We start from the raw sequence: 27,719 nt of genomic DNA on the forward strand, positions 1-27,719 counted from the left end.
AATATTATTGTTCCAGTATTATTTTAGGCATAGGAGTTTATTCCAGTATTGTTTCATTGCTCATTATTACCAAAAAAAAACACAAAAAAATCTATAAACATTCAAAAACCAAAACAAATTCAAATCTATTGCATTCAAAAGAAACAGTCAGCAGAGGAGAGCCAAGTTGGGTTCTTACATTGGTATCAGAGCTAAATCCTGCCATCCTGAGGGTTTAGCAATCACATGCAGCCGCCTGAGGTTGGCTCTCACAGATATTACACTCGCAGGCGAGCTTTGTTTGACAGGGAACAAGAATTTGACAGGCAGCCGGGCACCATGGGTGACAGGCAAGGGGGTAGCCCACCCAGAGGCGATAGGAATGAGGAGCAAGAAACAAGGGAATTTTTCAGAGTAATGGCTACAGGACAGTAGCAGATGGCTCAGGCCTTGCAGGCACTCACCACCATGATTGAGCGCATGAACCCACAAGACAGACAAAATCAGGAGCAAGGGGATAACAGGAGTGCAGTGGGGTCACCTAGAACTCATAGGACTCATTCCAGGACAGCATACAGGCCTACACGTCCTACCTTCATTAGAGATGAGCCTGAGGTAGCACCTACAGGAGAACCAGGAGAGGAGATGTTCGCAGATATCCTCATGGCTGCGAATGACGAATGGGATTTATTAACTCCACAGGTACGAGAGAGGATGACATTCGAGAGGTTTGTAAATCAGAGGAGAGAGCATTACAGGTCACTCAGACAGGATAGGAGGCCTAGAGGTCAAAATAGTGAGCTGCATAGAGTTACAGGCAAGCTTACTATGCCTACATTTGGTGGGAGTGGTAAGATGACAGCTCAAGCTTGGATTCATAAGCTTGACACATTTTTGGCACTGAGGCCAATGACAGAGATTGAAGCTATCAAATACGCCACTTTGCATTTGGAGGGAGTAGCACACGATTGGTGGTACCATGGTTTGGTAACACTTCAACATAATCAGGTGACAGAGTACTAGGACTTCGTGGATAGGTTGGTTGAAAGATTTGACAAGAAAGATTCAGAGGTTTACTTCCGGGACTTAGCACAGCTAAAACAAACAGGCAACTTGGAGTATTTCATTGGTGAATTTCAGCGGTTGGCAGTCATGGTGCCAAACATTTCAGAGCGTAGATTGATAGTTCTTTTCATTGAGGGCCTATCCGAACCACTGAGAGGTTGGATAAAGGCATTTGATCCTATTTCTTTACAGGAAGCTATGAAAAAGGCAAGAAGTATGGAACATGCAGTCCCAACAAACAAATTTCAGTCCAAAGGAGCATCTTCTAGTAAGGATAACAAACCATTTTATAAAAAACCAGAGAGGACTGATTTTAAAAATGATTCTAAAGATAAAACTCCAGCACCTTTTGACAGGGAAACATTAAATGATTTGAGGAAGAAAAAATTATGTTTCTACTGTAAAGGACCCTATGATGCAAACCATGATTGTCCTCTTAGACCAAAGGGCAAAGCTAACAGAGTTATGTGGGCATACTATGAGGAATCAGAATCAGATAACTCAGACCAGCAGTCTGATATAGAGGAAATAGATGGTGAAAAAGAGGAAGACAAGGCTGAAAACTTGTCTAAAATGGAGTCCAATGATGGGGAAGGAGATGGGCAACTTAGGGAAGCTCGTCTCACAAGTATTAGGCAAGAAGGGTCATTCCGGATGAGAGGAGTGCTTGCTGGACAGCGAGTCATAACTTTGGTTGATACATGTGCCACTCATAATTTCATTGATGCTAGGATGGTGGAGAAGCGTGGCATACAAACAGAGGAGTTTGGGGGAATTAGAGTGAGGGTAGCTGATGGCTATGTCCTCAAATGTGATCGTAAGATCACTGGACTCCCATTGAAAGTTAATAATTATGACTTTAAGGCAGATTTCTATGTTGTGCCTATGGGAGATACAGATATAGTCCTTGGGATGAGTTGGTTGCATGATATTGGGGAGTTCACTCTTAACCTCAAGGAGATGGAGATGAGGTTTAAAGTGAATGGGAAGACACATATTCTTAAGGCAATCAGGGACAGTGATCTCAAGATGGTTTCTTTCCGGAGGATGGCTAGATTGATTCGACATGATCAGGTAGAGTGGGCAGCAGAGTGCATGTTGATGCCATCACAGGAGGGACAGCAGAAGATTGAATATCCTCCTGATATTCAGGAGCTTAGAGTTAAACACTCTAATGTTTTCAGTGACATTCCACCAGGTAGACCACTAGACAGGGGTATTGAGTACATCATTGAGTTAGAGGAGGGGGCTAAACCCATCATGATTACACCTTACAGGCATCCGAAGAGGTTGAAGGATGAAATTGAGAAAACCGTAAAGGAGTTACTTGCTATGGGCCACATTAGACCAAGTAAGTCTCCTTTCGCTTCTTCAGTGGTCTTAGTGAAGAAGAAGGATGGGACATTGAGGATGTGCATTGATTACAGGGTGCTTAATAGGAAGACAATTAAAAATAGGTACCCCATTCCTAGGATCGATGAGTTGATAGATGAGCTTCATGGAGCTTGCTTCTTTTCAAAGATAGATTTAAGATCAGGTTATCACCAGATCAGAGTTAGAGAGCAGGACATTGAGAAGACAGCCTTTAGATGTCATTGTGGCCATTTTGAGTTTGTAGTTATGCCATTTGGGCTAACTAACGCACCTGCTACTTTTCAGGCAACAATGAATCGGGTTTTCCATCCTCAGTTGAGGAAATTTGTACTTGTCTTCTTCGATGATATCTTGGTGTACAGTAGATCTTGGGAGGAGCACTTGGTTCACCTTGACAAGGTGTTGGATATATTTAGCAGAGAGTCCTTGTATGCAAAGGAGTCTAAGTGTGATTTGGGCATGACAGAGTTGTTGTACTTGGGTCACATCATCAGTGCAGAGGGCGTATGCATGGATCCTGAAAAGATTCGTGCCATTGTGGAGTGGCCTTCATCGGTGAACCTTACACAGTTGAGGGGCTTTTGGGATTATGTGGTTTCTACAGGAGGTTTGTGGATGGATATTCTAGGCATGCAGCACCCTTGACAGATTTGATGAGAAAGGGAGCTTTCTTGTGGACTCCTGAGGCACAGGAGTGTTTTGAGAAATTTAAGGAGTTGATGACTTCTTGTCCAGTGTTAGCATTACCAGATTTCAGCAAACCTTTTGAGCTACACTGTGATGCTTCCGGGGAGGGCATTGGAGCGGTGCTTATGCAGGAGAAGCACCCTATTGCTTATGAGAGCAGGAAATTGAGAGGGCCAGAGCGGAGCTTCAGCATATATGATAAGGAGATGTTAGCTATTATGCATGCTTTGGCTAAATTCAGGCAATATTTGGTAGGTAGCAAATTTTGTATCAAAACCGACCATAATAGCCTAAAATACTTTTTGGGGCAGCGAGACCTCAATGATAGGCAGCAGAAGTGGGTGAGCAAGTTACAGTCCTATGACTTTGACATTACATATTTTAAGGGGACACAGAATGTAGTTGCTGATGCCTTATCACGTCGGCCCCATTTGAGCTTATTGACAGACATATCGGAGGATTGGAGACACTTGATCCTTGCAGAGTATGCAAAGGATACTTGGGCAGCTGGATTCATAGATGGGAATATTCAGGACAACAGATACACCCTTGTGAATGAGCTCATCATTTACTAAGGGCGAATATTTTTGGTTCCAGGATCAGCAGTGAGGAGGATGGTTCTGAAATATTTTCATGATTCACCTATGGCAGGACATCCTGGTTACTACAAGACATACCGGCAGATTAGAGAGCGCTTCACATGGAAAGGGCTCAAAGCAGAGGTACTTCAGTATGTTAGGGAGTGTCCCACCTGCCAACAGAATAAGAAAGAACACTCCTATCCAGCCGGTTTACTTCAGCCACTTCCGATTCCTGATAGGAAGTGGGAGTGTTTGTCTATGGACTTCATCACAGGACTGCCTAGGGCCCAAGGCAGGGACTGCATATATGTGGTTGTGGATCGCCTTACGAAGTTTGCACACTTCTTTCCGATCACTGCTACATACACTGCTACACAGGTGGCAGAGTTGTTCTTCAAGGAGATATTCAGATTACATGGCTTACCTCGGAGCATTGTGAGTGACAGGGACAGCAGGTTTATGAGTCACTTTTGGCAGGAGCTATTCAGGTTGTGTGCGACAGAGCTCACTCCGAGTACTAGCTACCACCCTCAGACAGATGGTCAGACAGAGATAGTGAACAAATGGGTGGAGGGATATCTCAGAAATTATATAGCAGGGCAACAGAAGGCATGGGTAAAGTGGATTTATCTCTGTGAGTATTGCTACAATACCACTTATCACATGTCTATTCAGATGTCACCCTTTATGGCCCTGAATGGGTATGAGGCACCCAATTTTATGGATCTGCTTTTGAGTGACAGTAGAGTGCCCAGTGCAGGTGATTTGTTACAGGAGAGTCAAGACATTGTTAAGACTCTCAAGGATAATATAACTAAGGCACAGAATCAGCAGAAGCAGTATGCAGATCAGAAGAGGACTGAGCGGACTTTTGAGGTTGGAGATATGGTGTATCTTATGTTGCAGCCTTACCGTCAATCCACTCTCAAGAAGAGTGGTGCCGAGAAACTTAAGCCACGATACTATGGTCCATTTAGGATTATCAGGAAAGTGGGAGAGGTGGCTTATGAGTTAGATTTACCGGCAGAGAGCAAGGTGCACAACGTTTTTCATGTGTCACGCCTCAAGAAGGCGCTAGGACATCATATTGTGCCTTCTACAGTACTACCACCCCTGGATGATGAGGGAAAACTTGTTTTGATACCGGAGGCTATCATTGATTTCAGAGAAAGGAACTTGAGGAGACGTAACATCCGGGAATATTTGGTGAAGTGGAAGGATTTGCCAGTAGAGGATGCTACTTGGGAGAATGAGGAGATTTTGCAGCATCCGGAGTTGAAGTTGCTTGAGGACAAGCAATTTCAGGAAGGGCGGACTGTAATGTCCCCACCTTTTTAGCATCTCATTGGAGTTCTTAGCCTTTACATTCTCCGAAGGCTAAGTGGAGAAATAAGGAGAAATTGATTAAATTAATTTCTTATTAAGTCATTAAATAAAATAAAATTAAAAAAGGTGACTTTATATTTAATTAATTTAATTAAAAGTGACTTAAGTGATTTATTTAAATATTTTTATAAAGTTATAAAGTAACTTTATAATAATAAAGTCACTTTAATATTATAATGTGTGAATATGTCTTTAATCCCACATTGGCCAAGAAAGTGTTCGAGCTCTCATAAGAAAGAATAAGAAGGGACTTAAGAGCTCATTTTATATCATCCATCCAGAAAATTGATATTTGTTTGTTATGAACTTGGGAGAAGAAGCCAAGGGTTTCTGATTCAATCAGCCATTGGAGAGCGACAATTCTTCAGTGTTGCAACCATTTGAGGTGGTGAAATATCCACTAAATTTGGCATTTCAGGAGAGCTTCATTCTGGAGTTCTATTTGGGCTTTAAAAAGAAGGGAAGACATCTAGGGTATGCAGATTTTCGAATATATATTAATTGCAGACCTACAGTTTCATTTGGCAGCCATTAAAAATCAGAATTGAAGCAATCATTTCAAAATACAATTGCTGCTATAGTACCCGCGCTACAGTAAACGCCGTACGGACTGCTACAGTGCCGCGTGAACAGTACCGCGTGAATAGTGCCGCCGTACGGATTGCTACAGTACCGCGTGAACAGTAATTTTTTCAAAAAAATTAAAATTTGCAGTTGGCAGATTTTTTTCAACTACTGGGACAACAAAAATCAGGTTTTTATCTTACATTGTAATGAATTTGTTTTCCAGGCATATTGGCCATAAAACAGAACAAACATTCCCTTGATAGTTTCGTAAATTAATTCCAGCAGTAATATTATTGTTCCAGTATTATTTTAGGCATAGGAGTTTATTCCAGTATTGTTTCATTGCTCATTATTACCAAAAAAAAACACAAAAAAATCTATAAACATTCAAAAACCAAAACAAATTCAAATCTATTGCATTCAAAAGAAACAGTCAGCAGAGGAGAGCCAAGTTGGGTTCTTACAGAATCTTTCCTGAATTTCTCACCCCCTCTAGTGCTTCTGTAATTTCTTGCCCCATGAAGATCCAACATTTTTGAAAAAAGTGTGCTGGGAAACCATCAGGGCCAGGAGCCTTATTCGGTCCCATTTGGAATAAAGTTGTTTCTACTTCTTCCATACATCAAGTTGTGTTCCTTAGAGATTAATTTGGAAATGTATTTTAAGAATTCACTCTCTTTTGTCCACCTAGAACCCTCTTTGTTATTAAGGATATTTTCAAAATACTCTACTGCTTCCCTTGCTATACTATCAAGGTCCTCACTGAAGTCTCCTGAATTTAATTTAATTTTGTTGATTCTGTTTATAGCTCTTCGTTGTTTTGTGCTGTTGTGGAAGAAGCTTGTATTTCTATCCCCAACTTCTAACCAATTTTCCCTGGATTTTTGTTTCCAATATATTTCTTCTCTTGCAAGGATTTCTTCATAGTGGGCCAAATTGGTTTTTTCCTTTTGATAAAGCATGTTATCCATCTTGTGCTTAATTACCTCTTCATTAGTTCTTTCCATTTCTATCTCAATTTCCCTTTTTTCTGTGAAGATGTTTCCAAAGTGGATTTTGTTCCATATTGTTAATTACTGCTTTATCTTTTTTAGTTTGGTAACTACTTTGAAAGTTTTGGACCCTGTAACTTCTGTTTCATTTCACCATTTTTCTATTAGTTGTATTAGATTTTCATCCCTTAGCCACATTATTTCAGAGAGAAAGGGGGTTTTGGTTGGCTTTAGTTCCTCTGATATGGTCAATTGGATCGGGAAATGGTCCGATCCCGAGAACGGGAGAACCGAGGACTCATAAGACTTTGTGAGATTCCCACATAGGAAGAATCTGTCTTGTTTTTCTGCAACGTTGCAGAAACCTTGTCTTCTATTATTCCAAGTAAAGGCTTCATTTTTTGTCTTGAATTCCATCAAGTTACACTTATGTGTCCATTCTTTGAAGTCTTGACTTGTTTGGGACATTTTTTTATTACCTCCCCATTTTTCCGTGGGATCTAAGATGGCATTGAAATCCCCACCTATTATGTATGTTTGATCCATGTCACTTGAAAGGAATTCCTCAATTTCATTCCACACTTGTCTTTTTGCTTGTGTTTGGATAGGTCCATAGACATTAATTATAATAAATTTTAAGTTGCTTTTAATGCTTATAGCCCAGTTGCACATCTAGTTTGGGCTTTTACTAATTAGTTTAAAGGATATTAGCCTAGGATCTCATATGATGGCAAATCCTCCTGAGGCTCCACAAGCAGTTTGTCCTTCTATTTCTCTAATACCTAATTTTTTGTTGAGGTTTGTCATCTCAGTGTTATTTAATTTAGTTTCCTGTATTAAGAATATTTCTGGATTGAATTTAGCTATGCAACATTTAAATATACATTGCTTGTTAGGGGCATTTAGGCCCCTAACATTCCAAGTAAGGAGTTTCATAACTCCATGGGAAGGTCCTTCCCCTTCCCTGCTTCAAAAAGGTTTGTGATTTTAATCTGGCCAGCAGCGCATCATGCTTTGATTAATAATTCCGCAATTGGTTTTCTCCCTCTTTTTTTTAGTTCAGTAGCATAATCCGGGGGTGAGGAGGTTTCTATGGTTTTAGCTATCCCCAGGTTGTCCATCTTATCCATTACTACATCATATTTATGGTCCTATAATTCTTCCTTGGTTACATTAAGTTTTAATAATTTTCTTGCTAAAAATACTTTTTGTAATGCCAGTTCTTCCTCATCTGCTATTTCATTTATGAATAGTTCAATGAGGTCATTTGTAACTTCATTGCCAACATACTCTAGGATACATTTGTTTTCTCTTTCCATCCTTTCTTCCCTTTCAATATCCTTTTCACTATTGTTATTGCTGGAGTTCTTTTTCTTTTTCTTTTTTTCTTTTTAATTTTTTTTCCCTTTTTTGTTCTTGTTCTTTTTCTTTTTTAGAGCATCTTGCCTTCTCTGTTGTGTGTGGTGTGGGATGGTTTTCTAATTCCTCATTGTTATCCTCCTTATTTTCAATGTCTCCTATTGTTTCCTCCTGGTTATCAATATTAACTCCATTCATTAGGGAGTTGCATTCTTTTCCAATATCTTCACTCTGTTCCTTTGAGTCATTGTTTATTAATGGTATTGCTTCTTGCTTAGAGCTTTCTTTGTTCTCTATATCTTTCCCTCTTTGTTCAATCACTGGTTCTTTAGGTGTGTTTTCTATCTCTGTTTTATCTTTTTCATATTCTACCATTTTTTGATTGTCTACTAGTTCCTTAGCCCTAGGGTTTTGTTTGTGGAACACAAATCTGTCTTTTGGGTTGAATTTTATGTTTATACCCTTATCAACTCCATGATCTTTTTTTATCTTAATACTTTTTCTCTCAATATTCTGAACAGGGAAGATAACTTCCTTGGCTGTGATATCACCCATAAAGATCTCTGGATGAATCTGGTATATCGAATGGTTTGTATTGATTTTGATGGGTTCGAATTTCTGTTTGTCAATCTCAACGCTGGCTAATATTTTTATGTCAGAGGATACCATGTAATTTTCCTCCATACCCTCAAATCCTCCTAAAAAATCCCCTAATTTTTGTAGGGTATGATTGTGGATCAATTCAACCGACATTTTAGGGAGCTGAATCCATTTAGGCACCCTAAGCTTTTTAAAATCTTTGGGCGAGAAATTAGGTTTCCAATTAAAAAAGTTGAAACAATAACCTCTAAAGCATCTATGATTATTCCCAAGTAAATGATTTTTAAGTTCACATGAATTGCATTTAATAAACAGAAAATCATCTTCCAAACAAGTAATACTTATTTGGTTTTTCGTGGCGGACTTCAACCAATGGAGGACATCAGAGGTCGACGCTCCAAATCCAAACCATTTGCCAAAGAGCCCAAGTTCATTGTAACAATCCCACAATTCATCTGTGTGTCCGTCGCTTATTATTACTATGTTATCCACGCTATTGCACGATGACTTTTAAGTGTTGTTTGAGCATTGTTTAGGGTTGTATCCCTCCATGCACTTGGTTTGGACGATTGACTTCGAGCTTGTCGTGGTGGGTATTCTTAACCCTAATTTTATTCTGTTAGCTCCTGAAGCAACATCGTTTTGAGCTCAAGAGAATCTCTCCGCATGGATGTATGGTGAATATGAAATCCTACCATTGTTAGGGTACCATTTATCCCGAGAAGCCTTCGAGATGGTAAGAAATTCCCCTTTCTGCTGTGTTAAAGGATTTTCCTTTTTTTTTAAAGGTGCCCTAGGGTTCCGTTGTGTCCTTCTCCAAACCGGCTTTGCTATAATTGAGGGAGAAACACCTGTGTTCCTTTGGCCGAATGGGGGACCCTTTGGAACCCCGACAACCCTTTTGCATATATCATTAAGCTGTAAATTAGTCAAATTTGCTCCTGTGGCGCATGATTGAGAGGTATTCAAAGCTGCAAATCTATTTGAGGTGCCCACAACATTTTTATGGACCCTGTAAATTAATTCCGCTCTACCATATCCCATTATTCCTCCCTTGCCTTCGAGGATGTTTCGAGGGTTTTGCAGAAATGTTTATGCTTATCGCAATAACATCTGCAGTTCGCATTTTCGCTTTTTCCATTCTTTTATTTATTGTTAATTGATTTGTTTAATTTATTTTAGATACAATTGTAAAGTTGATTTTACTATTATTAATATAAAAGATGTAAAACCTATTTCTATTTCTACACCCCTAAAAATAATATAATATTACTACTTTTCTTTTTATTATGCATGGGGTGGGGTAAAATAAAATATAATATATATATTCTACCTACCTTATTTGGTAATTGGGTAAATTTAAATTGGTTGGTAGAAAAAATAATAAAATATTCCTACCTTGGAACTATACACGGTAGGTAAGAAATATTATTTTTATGGATTATTTTGATTGGTTGGGAGATTTTGCTTGAAAATCTTTTTATTTGGCTTCGTGTAGCTGTTTGGGGGTTACCAGCCGGCGCCATTTTGAATTTGTGTGTTTGGTTTGGATTGGTTTTGGATTCAATATTTCTTCCTCTTTGATTCAATTATTTTGGATTGCGATTTGAAGGTCGGTGGATTTTTAATTTTTACATTTATGTTTTCAGAGAATGCTTTCTCCATGAGAGAATTTGTTTGCCTTGTTTGCAACTTAAAGATTGTATGGGGATTATTCTATTTTGGTTTAGATTTGGGGATGGTTAGCTTTGTAGGGAAAGATTGATGGAATCCTCTTCTGTGAATTGTCATTGTGGATTTTCTCTATGAATTTCTCTTTGACTGTGTCTCCGGAAATGTTTTGTTCTTGTAATGTTGTTAAAATGTAGTGTCTGAGATAGCTGAATGATTCGGGAAAAGAAGGAATGAAGTTTGATTTTTTGGCAGTAATAATGAATGAATAGGGGGGAAAGAATGCAGTTTGAATTAATTGTTGCAAGAAATTTCTGAGTTGTTGATCCATGTAATGGAAAATGGATCCCGTGCATATGTACTTGATGTTTTTTTTATGTTTAAAGTGTGTTCTCGGTGGCATTGGATATCTGTTTGAGTATTGCTCCTCTTGAGAACTCCTTAATGTGATAGGAGTTGTTTTTCCATGGTTTGAGTGTGTCGGTAGCATTGTAAGAGCTCATGAAGCTCACAGTGAGTGTCCATGTCATGTTTCAGACATTTGTAGTCTTTTTGTTAGAGTATTTAAGTGTTTGGTAATGTTTTGGTTCAGTTATTTTGGCCTATGCAGAGATAGGATTCTCTCCTTTTCTCTTTAATCCTAAAATGCAGTTTTAGCCAAATTGCTTATCCGCTGAGTTGCAAACTCATTCTTGTGAGTTGCATTTGATGCGTAAACCATGTGTACACCCTTTTTGATGCTTATCCAACCTCCTCATCAGGTCCTTGAGGTTGTTTTTGCCTCCTCAGTTGATTTGGGCAGCCACCTCATCTTCAAGATCTCTTAAACTTATGATTTTGCATGCTTAACGAGAAACGCCACCATATCAACTGGGAACGCTATCCTATCTTCCAGAAATTCCACTATGCATATTAGGAATGCTATCCTATCTTCCATAAATGCTACTATGCATACCAGGAACGCCATAGTTCAGACCCAGAGTGTTGGCAAACTGACCAAGAGAGCTAACCTACAAACTGAGAAAGTTGACCTAGAAGCCCAAAACGCTGACCAATGCACTAGAAACATTGTGTAATCATCCCATAATGCTATGCAATGTTCCCAAAATGCTACTCTACATACCAGGGGCACTAACTTGCATACCAAGAGAGCTGAACTGGTCCGGGAGGCCCAGAAAGGTCAATTTTAGTGTTGTAAAGTTCTAGTTTGGATTGTGTGAATTCCTAGAGGTTTGTAAAGTCCATGTTGAGTAATTTTAACTAGTTCATGATGTCCTATGATGTCTCATGATGTATTTTTTTCTTTGGTAAGTGCGTTCATGCCCTATCGTTGAGGAGTTTCCTTATGCAAAAGTTGCTCCAGCAAGAGGTTGTTGCCTTGCTGTTTGAGGATTGTTTCTATGACCCCAATGAGATGTTTTGTACCTCGCTGTTGAGGATTTGCAGTAGTTTATGATGTGCTTCTATTTCATGTTCTCTCATTGGTACTATACCTATGAGGTATTAGTGAAGGCCCTATGCTTGTAATGGTTCATATGTATATGTGCAGTATGTTCTCAATGATGTTATGTGTCTTGGAAGTCTTTTGTGAGCATTCTTTATGTGCTATGATGCCATTTTTTGTGTTACCCTATGACTTGGCATATGATTAGGGGAGTGGGCTTCCTTGTGATGACTGGGGTCACGTGAGTTAGGTCGTTTGACACCTAGACTGCCAGGGCACATTGGGAGTTTTCCTTTTTGTAATTCAGTGATAACATATAATAATTGATTGGGCTTGGGTTTCACCTAATAAGATAATTCTATTTGGTTGAGGCCATATGAGATGGCAAGCTAATCTCCCTTGTACTCACATTGGTTGAGATGGCTCCACATGTCTGTTAAGGGATTGTTTTCACCCTTCTTTTGTGAGAGGAGCTTGTATGTCTATTAGGAGTATGGATTTCTCTTCTTTGTGAGGATATCATACATGTCTACTATGGGTGCATATTTACCTTCTTTGTGAGGCTAGCACGTAGGAGTGTGACTAGTAAGGATGGCCATATTCCCTTCTATATGAGGATAGCATGTGATGACACTCCATTCCTACATGTGACCATGTCCATATGCCATGATTTATTGTATTCCTCTGGAAGAGTTTGTTGTTGATTTCAGCCTTTGTGTTGTCATTTGATTATTGTTGTGCTGAGTTCAATATGTGCTATGTTGAGTCCCATGGTTGTTAGGTGTCAACCTAGGTCTTGAGTGAGCATTGGAACCCCATGTCATTTGCTAGCATGGGTGGTGGTTCGTATTTGGTTCCAGATGGTCGGGTGGTTTGATGCCTTCTCCAATTGGGATGTTCTTCATTGGAGTTGCGTGCATGGATGTGAATTCTATTGTTCTCAATTATGTGAGAAGACTTGCTGCTGATTCTATGTATTGTATTAAGGAAAGGATTGTGTACCTTGTAAAAGTAAATCTATGTAATGTGACATTGTAAGACTAGGAACTGTATGTAATAAAATGGTATTCTTGGAATATGACACAAATTGTCCTATCGTATGTTTAAAGAAATTAATGTATGATTCTTAGATGGAAATATGTACCTTGATTAGATATCATGGATGTATGTTAATGTAATTGCATATGAAAGTAATCCTAATGTTATGCATAAGATTCCTAGATCTAAGATAGTCATAATGGAAGTAATGATTGATTATGAGATTATTATCATGATGTTAGGAAGGATATGTGTTAGATTTATAATGTTAGAATGGATGTATTATATGGAATTAGGAACATTTGGTATTGGCGCTTAAAATGAATCTAGTTTATAGGATGTCACTCTTAAGTAGTGACGTTGAGATACCACAGGGAAAATATGATATGATATGTTATTCCGCTTATGTAAATTGTGCTAAGATGTGTTATGCAACACAATAATTAAGATTATGATGTGATTATAATTGATGCCTTTAGTAGATGTTGTATTTGATATGCATTAGATGGATGATATAGTTGCATATGCTGTTTAAGGATGTGCATTTTAGGAAAAAAAATGTCTCCATTATAGATAGATTAGGTGTATTTCTCTAGGGTATTTTGGCGGGCATTACAACTTTGATCTATGTTGATACTATTTTTGTATATATTACATGACGGTGCCGTAAATCTAACCTCATCATGCATACATGTGAAGATACATCTCATAATTTATTTGAAAATTGTCTTTCTATGATGATATCTTCTTTAATATGTTTTATTCCTTCATTATCAACTTTATGATTTTCATGAGGAACATCTTATTTAACAATTGAACATAAATTTACTTAATAATACATTATGTATGCAAAATATATAACTAATTCATCTTATTTACATATGCATAATAGGAATTTATATATTATAATTCATTTCAAATAAAATTATTATTATTTTTTAATTAAATAATATGTTATCTCATTTTTACCTTATGATATATTATTCTATAAGATATGTGTATGCACGCTCGAAAAAAGAAAAGAAAAAAGAAAGAAAATGAATATGAAAGAAAATTGTGTCCATTCAATAATTTAACTTATATATATATATGGCCAAACACAAAATGTTTATACAATAAAGTATTGCTTAGATCAACACGTTATCTAATAAAGCCTCAACCAAAAAATAGAGTAACCAAGTTGCCCTTCACTGATCTTCTACACGCTTTGATTTCCTCAACTACTAGAACAAAATAAGGGTATACCGGACCCATAGATATGGACCCATAGACACAAATTCCAAACATAAAAAATTCCATCTTCAAGATACATATGCCATAGATTTTGGAGCATAGAATTCATAAATCATAATGCAATACAGATATCCAGATAGTAATTCAACATACACAACTAATACCAGAACACGATACAAACAATGATAAGAAAAACACAAGATTACAGAGCATAGGATCTTCTAGAAAATACTCTTGTGAACCAAACATGCCTTACTGCTTAATATCACATACATACCTGTCTCACACTATTTCTCAACATGCTAAATCTTTACCCCTTTTTTTGACCTTTCAACTTTTCAATTATGCCCAAAATACGTATCTCCTAATTTTGTGTGAACCTATTTATGATGGAATACTTTAAATTATGTCTGGCAAACACAATTATGAAACTCAAATTTAAATAGGGGTGACAACACAAAATTAATGGAAACTTGTTAGACTACAACGTATAGTGTCGTTCCCATATGCATGTGAGATATAAATGAACATCACTAAATGGCAGGTTAATAATAATAATTGACCTTGGATATATATATATATATATATATATCGTTTTTATACTTATTAATTGATAAAAAAAAAATGTATTTTTAAAAATATTATTAGATAAGAAATTTAATTATTCAATTTTGTATTTTAACTTTTTCTAATTTTAATTCAATATATGCAAATATATATAAAACTGCATTTTTACCAACTTTGCAGAAAAAGAAACTCTAAAGAAGCTCAAAACAAAACAACCCAGTTGGTCATGTGAATCATTCCAAAACCTGAAGAATGTGCATTAAATTTTGCAGCTCACAATGTTTTATCTATTCTTAGGGTCCAAGAGGATTTAATAGAGTAGATAAAAACTGGATTATGTGAAGTATAGATAATGATTGGAAAAAAAATAGAGGAAAACCTTGAGCAATCGTTTGCACAAGGAAGATTACCATGAATCCATGAAAATCACAAACGCCAGAAAACCAATGCAAAAAACAAATAATATATTCTAAATTTTTTATTTAATGTCAAGTGTAAAAATCGTCCATATGGGGTGAAAATTTGCGAGCCAATAATATTGGAGGAAATTAAATTTTTAATTATATTTTGTTAAAATTTTCACATATATCTTTTAATAAAGATTAATATAGATTAATATTTGTTTGAATAAGAAAAAATATCTACAATTTAATTTGTCAAAAAACTAATTGTACTAATTACTAGTTAAATAGAGTCCCTTGCCAATAGTTCTATGTCTATGGCAAGAAGTAATAATTAACACAACTCAAATAACTATTGCGAATGTGTTGAGCTATTAAAACAACTCAATATATTTGGGTAGGTTGTTTTGGGAGTTTCTTATAATGTAAGAGACTAAACTCCCATATAATTATAATGTATTTGATTAAAAAGACATGAAACATGTATTGTTTTGGATTGAATTAATTTTCATATTTTATTATAATTATATGTAAAATAATTATTATATAAATTAATTATATAGTATATTGTATTTTTATTTAATAGTCTTTATTATAAAACATAATATATAATAATAATTTATCAAGTTCTTTGTGTTGCTAATTTCTACCTCTTACAAATCTACAATAAAGAACAAATAAAAATAATTAGATATATTTCTCAATTTAATAAGTTATTTAATAACAGATAGTTTTTATTTTATTTCTATTCTTTAAATCTTTTACAACAGATAATTTATATCTATAAATAAAATTAAGTTTTAAAATATTTTTAAATTTACAAAATTTTATCAAAAAAATTATCTTTTTTAAAAAATATTTTATAAAATTGTAATATATATTTTTGTCTATATCAAATTATACAAAACGAAGATCAAAAACAAAATATTTTACCATTATTAAAAAATATATTAAAAACAACTTTTTTATATAAATTTATAAATATCTAATATTAATTCCTTATGCATTTTTTTACCCTTTAATTATTTTTTTTCCTTTTCAATTATGCCCAACATACATATCTCCTAATTTCCTGAAAACGTGTTTATGGTGGAATACTTTTAATTATTTTTGTCAAAAGACAATTACTAAACTCAAATTTAAATAGGGGTGAATAAGACAAAACTAATGGAAACTTGTCAGATATATAAGATGCATATGGACTAGTGGGTCCATGATGTTCAAACTTAATGTAATTTCTAAAATTTCAAGCAATATGGGGAGTTATCCCCATAAATGATAGCACTTAACGAATATATATATATATATATATATATATATATATATATATATATATATATATATATATATATAAAAAAAATTTAATTTTTAATATTTGTTATTTGATGAATAAATCAACGAAAAAAATAATATATTTTTTAAATTATTAAATAAGAAATTTAATTATTCAAATTTTTAATTTTAAAAATTAATTGACTGAAATAATTAAAAATTTAAATTAGATAAGAATTAATACAAATTAAATGACGTATAACTAAAATATTCGCTTCCAATTCAATACCATTAGATAATTGAATCTTTTCTAAACCTAATTGAATAACATCTAATTACTACCTACATAACCAAATCCTAGTAATATCATCATCATAGTAATATCATCATCATAATATATGTAATTAATCTAAACCACTTGAATAAAAACATCAATTTGATTGGGCTAATTAGAAACCATGGAATCCAATTAATCTAATTAAAGGGGCTAGCTAGCTAATTACCAATGTGGGCATGATCAATGGCATGGAAAGCTTTTCTGGTAATGAAAGGACTAAATTAAAAATTAAAAAGCATCCCAGGTGATAGGGATGTGACTGGTTCAGCTAGTCAGTTATGGCTAGTGGGCCGCGTGACACCGATTTTATGGCTACATGCCGGAGAATGAGTGAATCTTCATCGGAACAATTCAAGGTGGCTACTCGTATAGAATCCTTTTGCATTCTTGCTGGTGCATGTCGATGTCGAAGACAAAGAATGAACGAATCTTCATGAGTGTACTACTCTCACACCGTTTGAGTTCAACCCTACAGTGACACCTTCAAGTAGACCCAACAGATTTATATGATTTGTTTTCTTTTCAGTGCTCCTGTGTGGTGTGAATAAGCGGAAATTTCACATTGTTGGGAGATATAACATCAATGTTCCTTTTCCATTTTGAGTTAAATCGGCTAAAGTCAAGGGCAACTTCTAGTGGTAGTGACAATTTCCTATGTTGTTTGAGATTAGGTGGCAGCAGTCGACAACAGTGACTGCAATTGAGAACAACATTTGGTTCTCATAGATGTAATGTGAAATGGTTCCATGTTTTGTTTTGTTGTTGCATTTCTTATATTTTTCCTTAATGTTGGAGAAATATAAGCACCAATGTAAGTCAATTCATAAATCTTGAAAGGGTTTGTGGGAGGATCTTAAATTGAATTGCACACCAAAATGAAAACATTCTCTTAATTTCGTGTGAAAACATATTTATGGTGGAATACTTTGAACTATCCTCGATAAACATAATTACTAAACACAAATTTAAATAGGGGTGGCAACACAGAATTAATGTAAGCTTGAGATATATATTGTATTAAAATAAATAATAATTTAATTTTTTATATTTATTATTTGATGAATAAATTAACCAACAAAGGAATATATGTTTTTTTAAATAAGAAATTTAATTATTCAAATTTTTAATTTTAAAAATTAATTGACTGAATTAATTAAAAAATTAAATTAAATGGATGCTTGACAAGAACTAATACAAATTAAATGACGTATAACTAAAAATTTTGCTTCCATTTCAATACCATTAGATAATTGAATATTTTCTAAACCTAATTGAATAACATCTAATTAGTACATAGGCAAATCCTAGTAATATCATCATCATAACAATATATGCAATTAATGTAAACCACGACAATAAAAATATCAATTTGATTGGGCTAATTAGAAACCATTGAAACTGATTAATCTAATTAAAGGGGCTAGCCAACTGAATACCAATGTCAACATCAATGGTGTGGAAATCTTTTCTGGTAATGAAAGGACTAAATTAAAAAGTAGGGACTAGCCAACTGCGTACCAATGTTAACATTAATGGTGTGGAAAGCTTTTCTAGTAATGAGAGGACTAAATTAAAAAGTAGGGGCTAGCCAATTGAGTACCAATGTTAATATCAATGGCGTGGAAAGCTTTTCTGGTAATGAAAGGACTAAATTAAAAAGCATCGCACATGATAGGGATGTGATTGGGTTGACTCTTGTCGGTTATGGCTAGCGGGCCGCCTGACACCAATTCTGGGTTGCGTGATAGAGATATGATTTGATTCAGTCTTATCTCTTATTATTAGTAGCTGACACTATCCTACAATAATATAGATACGATTTATTTATTTTTCATTTTCATTTCTACTATAAGATAGAGAAGTTAAGAATTAAAGAGATAAAGGCTTTTTTTTAAGTGAATATATGATTTTATTTTATTTTTCATTTTTAATGTTTAATTATGTTTAAGTAAAGTATATTATTTTTTATTAGAAAAGCAGTGCTAATTAGGGTGTTGATAAACTATCAACTAATAGCACCTCAACATCACAAAAAAAAAACTTATCGCAAGAGTCTAGCATAAATAAAAGAGAGCATAGGGGCATATCTTGCAAGAACATAGAACCAAAAACAATAGAAAACCAAAGATAAATAGACCTAGACCTATGAGGCTAGCTTACTGAGCCCAACCATTTCAATGACATTGCCCCAATCCTCATAAATGAACCTATAGAGTTCCTTGTAGGCATGTTTGTCCATCTCTTCTTCAATAGTTTTGTCCTGTAGGAGACAAGGGGTCATCATCAAGTTGTGCACAAATCAAATGTAGAACTTGTTTATGCTAACAAGTTGCTTATCCCTAGTGTCACACCTACACTTCATCTCCCGGAGTTCCTCCTTTAGCTTATGAATTTCCTTGTCTGCCCCAAAACTGTCCAGAAAGTTCCTCAACTCATGGACTTCACATTAGAGGGATAGTGGGCTCCACTTTCTCTTCATTCTATATTGTTATTAAGTTTTAAGGATAGCTCGGCAATTTATGAAATATCTTTATAAAGATAGAACTTATTTGTTATTATAATATAAGAAAAAATCTAATTGTTATTAGTTCTTGAATGTAGGAATACTAATGCATTCAACCAAATCTATTAAATGTTGAAGCTTCAACCAATTAAAATCTAGAATTAAAATAGGTTGACCCAATTTCTTCATGGTTTTTTTTTTTCAATTTGTTTCAAAATATAGAAATTGATTTATCTATTATTCTATAAAATAATAGAACGCTATAGTCTTATGAGGAAGCATTTTAAAATGTCTAAGCATCAACAAATGAGAAGCAATAATTAAAATTGATTGAATGGGCCAACTTGATGGACGGGCAGATAGTGAAGAGACGGATGTGGTCCAGAATGTCAATGGATTTTATGAGGAAGTGTGGACTTTTCCTCATTCCTGATCAGGTGTTAGATGACAGGGATCATACGCATCCACAGTATGAAAATGAAATAAAGAAGACAACCTTATTGCCTAATTGGTTAGAATCAGAAGAGATAGATTTAAAGATATTGATGAGAGAGGTCTTGAGTTTCTCCCGTACATGGACGGAAATTTCCTAATGTTTGTATTGTATTTTTGTTTGAATTTCCATTTTAGTTTACAGGCATTTCTAGTTTTGTCCTCTTTCTTTTGACAATACCAGAAGTGATAAAGTCACTTGATTTTTATAATAATAATTTAAACTAGTTAATTATATTTAATTGAATTAGTTTAAGTTAATGTAAACTAGTTGAACAATAATTGCTGATGCAGTAGTTCGAATAGACTATAGAAGAGAGTCTAGATGCAACATGAAAAGAAAGGAGAAAAAAAATGCACTTGCCAACAATGTTCCACTGACTTCCAAAGCCTGCACATTTGCCAACAATGTTCTTCCTTACGTTTTGGCTATTTCCAGAAGTTCATGAACCTTCAGACAAAGCTGCTTCTCTTTAAATTTTGATGCTTCCACGAGATAGAATATTTTAAACAAAAATTTCTTTAGTCTTATTCTCTTTCGGTGTTTTCACCTGTTTATGAATTGAAGAGTTTACAAAGCACAGATTTTCTTCAAATCGGAAGAAACTAAGTGTTTTAGAAACTAGCTTTTCCACGGATCCAGGTGCAATGAGTATATATTTTAAGTTGTATATTAGAAGGTTAAAGAGTTGCAAGAAATAAATATTGATATTGGTAGTGGTAATTGTTTATATAAGTGATTTGATCTTTATATGTAAAAGAAATTGAATATGAATGTACTCAATTTAATTTTAATCAAAATAAATTGTATAAAATATTTGTATTATCATATGTATTAAATCTAGATATAACAAGCAATCGATTTTCCAATTTATTACAGATAATATGTTTGAAAGTCAAGTTACATTGTTATTCATACTTCTCAATTTGTTTAAATTTTTATATTCACTCTTGCTTTTTCTTCTAATTCCATAATAAAAATTTACTAATTTAGCCTAAGAAAATTTCAAGAGAACGATTATTTTTGAAAAAATAAATAAATAAATTGCAAAACGATCACTATTTATGGTTAAGGCCCCTTCCCTTATATTTATACATTGGAAACCAAAAAGATCACAATAGAGAGAAAAATTACAACAAATATCAAATCTATGGTCTGTTAAATCGAAACTTCTGTCAAATCTTAAAAGTAAAAGGGCATGTGTAACTTAAAAGTTATAGCTCATACAGACAACTATGTATGAGACACGCAGTATTAAACAAGAAGCATAGTAGAAAAAAAACATGCAATCACTGTAGATATCAAGGGCTGTTTGTTTGAGCTTCGCACAAAAATATAGCACCTATGCCAAGGTCTAAGTGTGACCATTTTACTACCCATTGTCACCACTTCCTATCAATTTTATTTTTGGTGAGTTAGTTTTGTCAATTGGCTCTTCAAAATTTTATAGTAGTTCAAATAGAAATCTATGTATTTGTTAGTTAAAAATAAATGGGAATTTTCAGCATGTTCTTGTTTCTCTTTTTTTTCAATGGCGATTAACTAATTAAATTAACATTCAACATGCCAGAGACAAGGAGGTGGTCTTCTCCTAATTAAAAATATATAATGTAGATTTTCAATTTTCAAAATACAATATTTTAACCTTTTAACTTTTCATGTTGATAATTTGGTTCATAGTTGGTTTTCAGACTCTTCGGATATTATATAGAGATGTTTTTGATTAAAAAGCACTGTTGACTAGGGCACTGACCCTTTACATAGTTCAAGACTATCCACAAAACAAAACAAACTAACCAAGCACGCGAAGGAGGCTTGCAAAATAACATAAACCCAACCCCAAATCAAGGGGGGATGAAGACGAACCATGTTTGGGGGAGAGATGGGGAGGGGGAGTGGACCTCCCCTTTTGTCGTCGATGAACCACTGTTCAAGAAATAGAATAATTAAGATTCTCGAGTTGGAGATCTTCCGGAAGGGAATCAACAGTAGGCGGACCTGTAAGAGTATCTAGAGGCTGCAAGGAGGCCACAAAAGACTAGACATGAGCTGCATTTGTAAAGACTCAAGTAATGTTCAAAGATTGCATAGGATGAAAGGGAGCCACAAGATCGGACTATAAAATCCATGGCAAGGAACAAGGATCAGATGGTGACACCTCACCCGAGCCGCAAAGAGACCCTCTGAAGCATAAACCATTAAATAGTCTTGAGTAGCATCCTTCCACCAGGTGGGGACCCCTCATCAGCGAGAAAACGAGTAGTCTGAAGCTAGGTGGTTGGTAGTGAAGCATTTTTTGCAGCAGAAGGGGAGGCCTTCAAAATCGAGAGGTTGCGTCCATGGCCAATCTCCAACCATGAGAACCACATTACCAGGGAGTGGTGAAGTAATATCAATGTCCACCAAGATGCAGGCAAATGTGGAATAGCCCATAGAGGTGTCATCATCCACCATCAAGAAGCGACCAATAGAGTTCCCAATAACCTCATAGTAAGATTGCTCCCAAAAATGAAAGAGGAGATTCGGAAGACGAACCCAAACTGGATGCACATTGAGTGGTTCAGTGAGAGGGTTGAAAGCAGTAGTCAAAGGTTTAATCGAGAGAAGGTGGGCATCCCAAGTCCACACCTTTTCCAGAATCAAATCCCTATCAGTCGAAGAGGTAAAGGAGGCAATGAAGAATCCTTTAGCACATGGAAACAGTTCAATGTTGTAAGCAACCAAGGATTTCCAAGAGTCACTTACCCAATGGCAAAGATTCGATAGAGATGACCAAAACCCAGAGAATCTGCAGACCAAGACACAATGTTGATAAAATCCAATGTTATCCACCACGTCCTACCCACAGACAATCATAGGGGATGCCAAGGTCTTGGCATAGGGGAGAAGATGGACCCCATTGGAGGAGGTAGCCACAAATTGAGCAATGCGAGCAAAGCTATGTTTCCCCACAGGCGGGGGCAAAGGAGCAACATCTAAAGTGTGTTTCCCAGGCATAGTAGTCGCACCATGGGCCAGAGCAGAGGCCATCGAACCGATGGGGTTCGCAGGAGTCGCAGTAACATTAAGAGAGGTGACTAGAGGGGAATCATCGGATGGGAGGGAAGCACCCACCTTAGCCACCGAAGTAGGAGGGGTAGACCAGACGAGAAGGGAAGGAAATAATTCAAACTAGAGGGGCGGGAGAGCCATTGGGGGCAGAGGTAAAGGCCATATTGTAATTACTATTTAGAGATGTTTTCTTATGTGAGAATATTTATATTTATATGACCTGAACCAGAAATCTCTGTTACCACCATTTAGTAGTTAAGTAAATAATTTAAATGTATGTCGGACTTAAAGTTATGGAAACCAATGTGAATTGGGTGTGGAGCCAGACTTTATTATCGCATTCTAAATTGGCTCATAGAAATCATACCACTTTTTTTAATAAGACTATATATTAAAGTGATTTAACATAAAATATGTTAAAAAACTTGATTTCATCTGGAATTTAGTAAACAAATTTTTCAAATATACTTTTCTTAAAACTCAATGAGTGTTGGAAATGTTAAGTCTGATCATTCATGCGAAACATACAAGATCATACTTCTTAATCCAATTCCATGGTTGATTTGCCTTGATCAGTAGTTGCATAAGATGAGAAATTTTGTGGACCCTATGAAGCTATGAGTAGTAATTATACTTGATATAAACGTTCATTAAATTCAAGGTCAGCAATAGTTTTTGTGAGTTACCATTATCTTTGTGCAAGGGTCTGTATATAAGCACTTCATCTTTGGAAGAAAGTCTGAGCATAGAGGAATGTTGCACCTTCATAGGAAGCCTAGCCAAACTCAACATCTCAACAGGCAGAATCATATGACATTCATATATGCTACCAGACAACCAAGGAAAGCTCAGACAATATTCAGGCGCTACAATCTAGGGCAGTAGTCCTTCCATTGATATCAAAAGGAATAATGTTTATATTGCCATAGGAAACCTTACAAAGCTCTACCAGATATTGTGATGCTAGGAAAAACAAAGCAACAAAACCCAGTCGGATTTCCCCAATCCCTACATAAAGCCAGACAATCACCAGAATTCTATTATAACCTTGGATTTAGACACAAGAAAATTAAAGTGTTTTCAACAACTAGGTGGCTATGATGTGTGGTTCGGTGCCTATAAAATTTTGAGCACCCCAAATTGTCCATCTGGGCTCAACCCCGATGCAGATTTTGGCGAGGCCCCCATTCTTCTAAATGATATTGTTGATGCCATTGAGACAAAGCGGGATATTGTAGTTGCATGAATAAGAAATGGCTTTCTATGGGCTTTAGATTGCGATAATGGCAACATTGTTTGGTTAGCTGTAAGTTAAACATAACTTTTTACATGTTTTAGATAGTCATGCCTTGCAGGTGGACGAATGGGGTGTTACCAATTTTATTTATAGTAACAATATCTTGTTTTCTTTGATGAAAACTTACGTGTACGTCTATGCAACGTCCACCAGGATAAAGAGTGCCACAAACAACTATGACATGAAATTGGTAGGCTGTTTCTTTTCATTGTACTGAGAACTATTGTTGGTGTTCATACAGTCTTTAGGGGAAGCATATTAGTAGTCGTTATAGCTAACTTCATGCATCTACATATTCTAAACTACTTATAGCTATTGTTTTGTCTTTTGGGTAGTAACGATGCACAATGTGGGATCCATTATTTGCGCATGGGTCAAAAAGTACACTTTTCAAAGTATCACTCGATACTTATTTTAAGATGCTCCAACAACAGTGCACTTAAAATTGCCAATACTTATGCACAAATGACCATAGTCGTGTGCTATGGGTACCAATAAAAGTTGGGCCAATTATGGTCTAAAAAAATTAAACAATGAGCAGCTATTGGCACATGTAATTTATTAATGAGCTTTTAGTTTTTTTTAAAAGTTAGGGGTTGATTATGCAAAGAGTGAATGGTTATTGGAACATGAACAGTAACTAGTGTTCTTCCCCTACCTCCTCATAACTAAAAATATAACAATATATGATTATCATTATTCTAGAATTAACTGAGAATTATTAAAGGGTAGCCAAAAAAAAAAATCCAAATGGAGTCCTATATACATGCTAGTGAAAATAAGATAACATAGTGATTTCTACAAGAATTATTTGCATCGGGTTATTGTTGTAGTAAAATCATATGAAAGATGAAAGGCTTATTGAGACAAAGACCTACTCTTTTCATTAGAGTTTATAGTCTATGTAAGACAATCGAAATCTTGATGGCTGTTAGATTTTACATGTTAATTAATATTAAGATTTTAACAAATATTCGTGAATGGAACAAAAATATATTTAGTATAAAAAATATTTCAAATATTTGATTAAATTCTCAATTACTTTTTTAAAAAATATATTTTTGTAATTTTAAATCTCTTTTAAAATATATATTACGTGCATTTGTTTGAATTTTTTAATAAGTCTTTGTCCACTACTTTACCATCGGTGTCCAATAGAAGGCCATTTATGATGTGGTCTGTGGAGATACCATACTTGTGGGATAGTAAACATAACCTACCTCTGCTCAAATGCCTACCTAGACCTATTTTTGGGGAGACACCCACATGGAAATCGAAGAGAAAACTAGAGTTGTCTTCTTTATTTGTGCTTCCATATTTTGGATACATATCTATGAGGGTGGTTGTCCCAATTTTTGGATTTTCAAAAATTTGACAACTCCTATGAATTTTTGTTCAAAATGTGTCATTTTTCTCTAAAGCATGTTTTACGAGGTGCAAAACTCATATTTGTCAATGCCAAATCATGAAGGGGTGTGTTTTCCATTGTTGTCCAAGTTTTGGTTGACTTTTGCCTTCATATTCTTAGCTTTCTATGCAATTTTAGGTTTCAGAGCAGTCACTGCAAGTAGGAGTTTTTTTGCTTGAAATTTATGATTTTGAGGCTCTAGGGCATGCTCCCAAGGTAGAAAGTCTACATTTATTGATGGTAAATCAATCAAAAGCTTATATTTCATCTTTATGAAAATTTTGGTTACTTTTGGCCTTCATTTTATCCATTTTCTATGCAATTTTAGGTTTAAGAGCAATCACTGCAAGTGAGGTTCTTTTTGATGTCATTGCAAGTTAACTCACTTCAAGTGGGGGTATTTTGGATGTCATTACAAGTTAACTCACTTTATGTTTCTTTTTTCGCTTTAAGTGTTTGTAGGAACTTTTCGAGGTGATTGCTAGTAAAAAATAATTATAAGTTTTTCAACTTATAATGAGTCTCCCAAAACCTGAAATTGTCTTCAAGTCAAAAAGTAACTTGTAAAGTGACTTTTGAAACCCAAAATTGGCTTTAAGTCATATTTCAAATTGTTAAGTGGTTTTAAAAGCCCCCATTACAAGTTATTTTCAAAAAGCAACTTGTAATGCATTATAAAAAACCCGATTTGCATGCAATAAGGATTACAAGTCATTTTAAACTTTTAATGAGTCACCCAAAACCCGAAATCAGTTTTTCAACTGATTTTTACTTTCTCTTGCTCATTCAAACTCCTATTGGAGGGATTTTTGGCATGAAGAACACTTGAAACCCGAAATCAATTTTTCAACTGATTTTTACTTTCTCTTGCTCATTCAAATCCCTATTGGAGGGATTTTTGGCATGAATAACACTTGGCAAGGTCTGCAACTTTATTGAATCCCCATTTTTGCTCTACCTTTGCCACATTTTTACAAGATTTGGTTTGGGTTTTCTATTGTTTCCTTGACCACGTGAAGACTTGGTGCTTGTTTCATTGTCATTATTTGATCTTTCAAAGTGTGGGTAGGTATGATGGATTTCATGCCTATTGTTGTTGTTTTCTCTTTATTATGCCCTCAAGTTTTACTTCGGGTTTCAAAAAGTTGATTGCAAGTTCATAATTCATGGCTTTCATTACTTGTAGTCGGGTCTCTGAGACCCGATTGCAAGTGATTTCAAGAGTTTAAAACATTGTTTGCCTCCACAAATTCCCATGTTCTACAGAGAGATTATGAAGTTTTTCCCACAAGATTGCAAGCTCATACCTAATCAAAATGCTTACTTGCAATCGGGTTTTGAAGACCCATTTACAAGTGCAAGCTGTAATATTCTCTTACTTGCAGTTAGCCTTCCCAAAGCCAAAATTTGTCCAAAATGCACTCAAAAAGACATGAAAATGAATCTCTAGGATCAAATTACAAGTGCAAACTTGTATTTTCCCATTGCACATCTGAAGTTACGTGTTCATTCTCCAGAACTGCAAGTCAATGCTCGTGTTTTTCTACTCATGTAATGCAGTCCTCAAAACCCAAAATTCACTTGTGAGCCCATTTTTGCATCAATTTATCCCTTCCCTTGTTAGTCTTGTTTGCACACATGATCAATCAGACCAACAAATCAAGGCATGAGAATTTTTTTTATAACAATTCCATCTTAAATAAGGTGTTATGGGTTCTTCATGAGTGAACAAAAGAAGAAGAGATACAATAGTAATTCATGGATGCAAATTATAGAATGCTTTCAAGACAGAGATGGTCATGACATGAAAAGAGGAAGGCAACCCTTTCCCTCTTGAAGAAATGGTACTACCCCGAGCATGTGATAAGGTTGAACTTCATTGGCCAAGGACACAAATTCCCATTCTGATTCGAAATGTCTTCGCTAATCCTGAGTACTTCAAGATTTAGCATCCTGAAGCAACATGAAGATCATCATAGACAAACGATGATGTAGTTAGATTCATGTCTTTAGACACACATAATAGTTTCAATTGTGTATTTGTAATTTTGTTTCGACAAGTTACATGTAAAACATGTTTTGTAATTGCAAGTGTCACTTTCACTTGCATTTTTATAAAATGTAATTACAAGTAAAGCAACTACAAGTTGATTTAGATTAGGACTGTAGTTCGAATAAGTCACGGTGGTTGAGAGAACTTTTCAAATTAGTTAGGATCCTCCCACCTTTTTCTCAAACTTCTTCTCCTATATATACAATAGGGGGTCTTTTGTATCTTCTATCTTTTGGCAATGCAACAAAATTTATGTTAGTTTGTATGTGCACTCTAAAACTTTGAGCTTAGTTTTAAATCAAATTACAGTCAATTAAAAGAGGCAAATTGCTTTCAAAATTTGTGTTGATTCAAGGTGTTA

At 35.2% G+C, this 27,719-nt stretch overlaps 1 pseudogene; it reads left to right on the forward strand.

The window, feature by feature from the left end:
• Positions 1-1,509: 1,509 nt before the first annotated feature.
• Positions 1,510-23,915, forward strand: LOC131875846 (uncharacterized; annotated as a pseudogene).
• The last annotated feature ends 3,804 nt before the right edge of the window (positions 23,916-27,719 follow it).

This window comes from Cryptomeria japonica, chromosome 5, assembly GCF_030272615.1.
Source record: "Cryptomeria japonica chromosome 5, Sugi_1.0, whole genome shotgun sequence".
Taxonomy (NCBI): domain Eukaryota; kingdom Viridiplantae; phylum Streptophyta; class Pinopsida; order Cupressales; family Cupressaceae; genus Cryptomeria; species Cryptomeria japonica.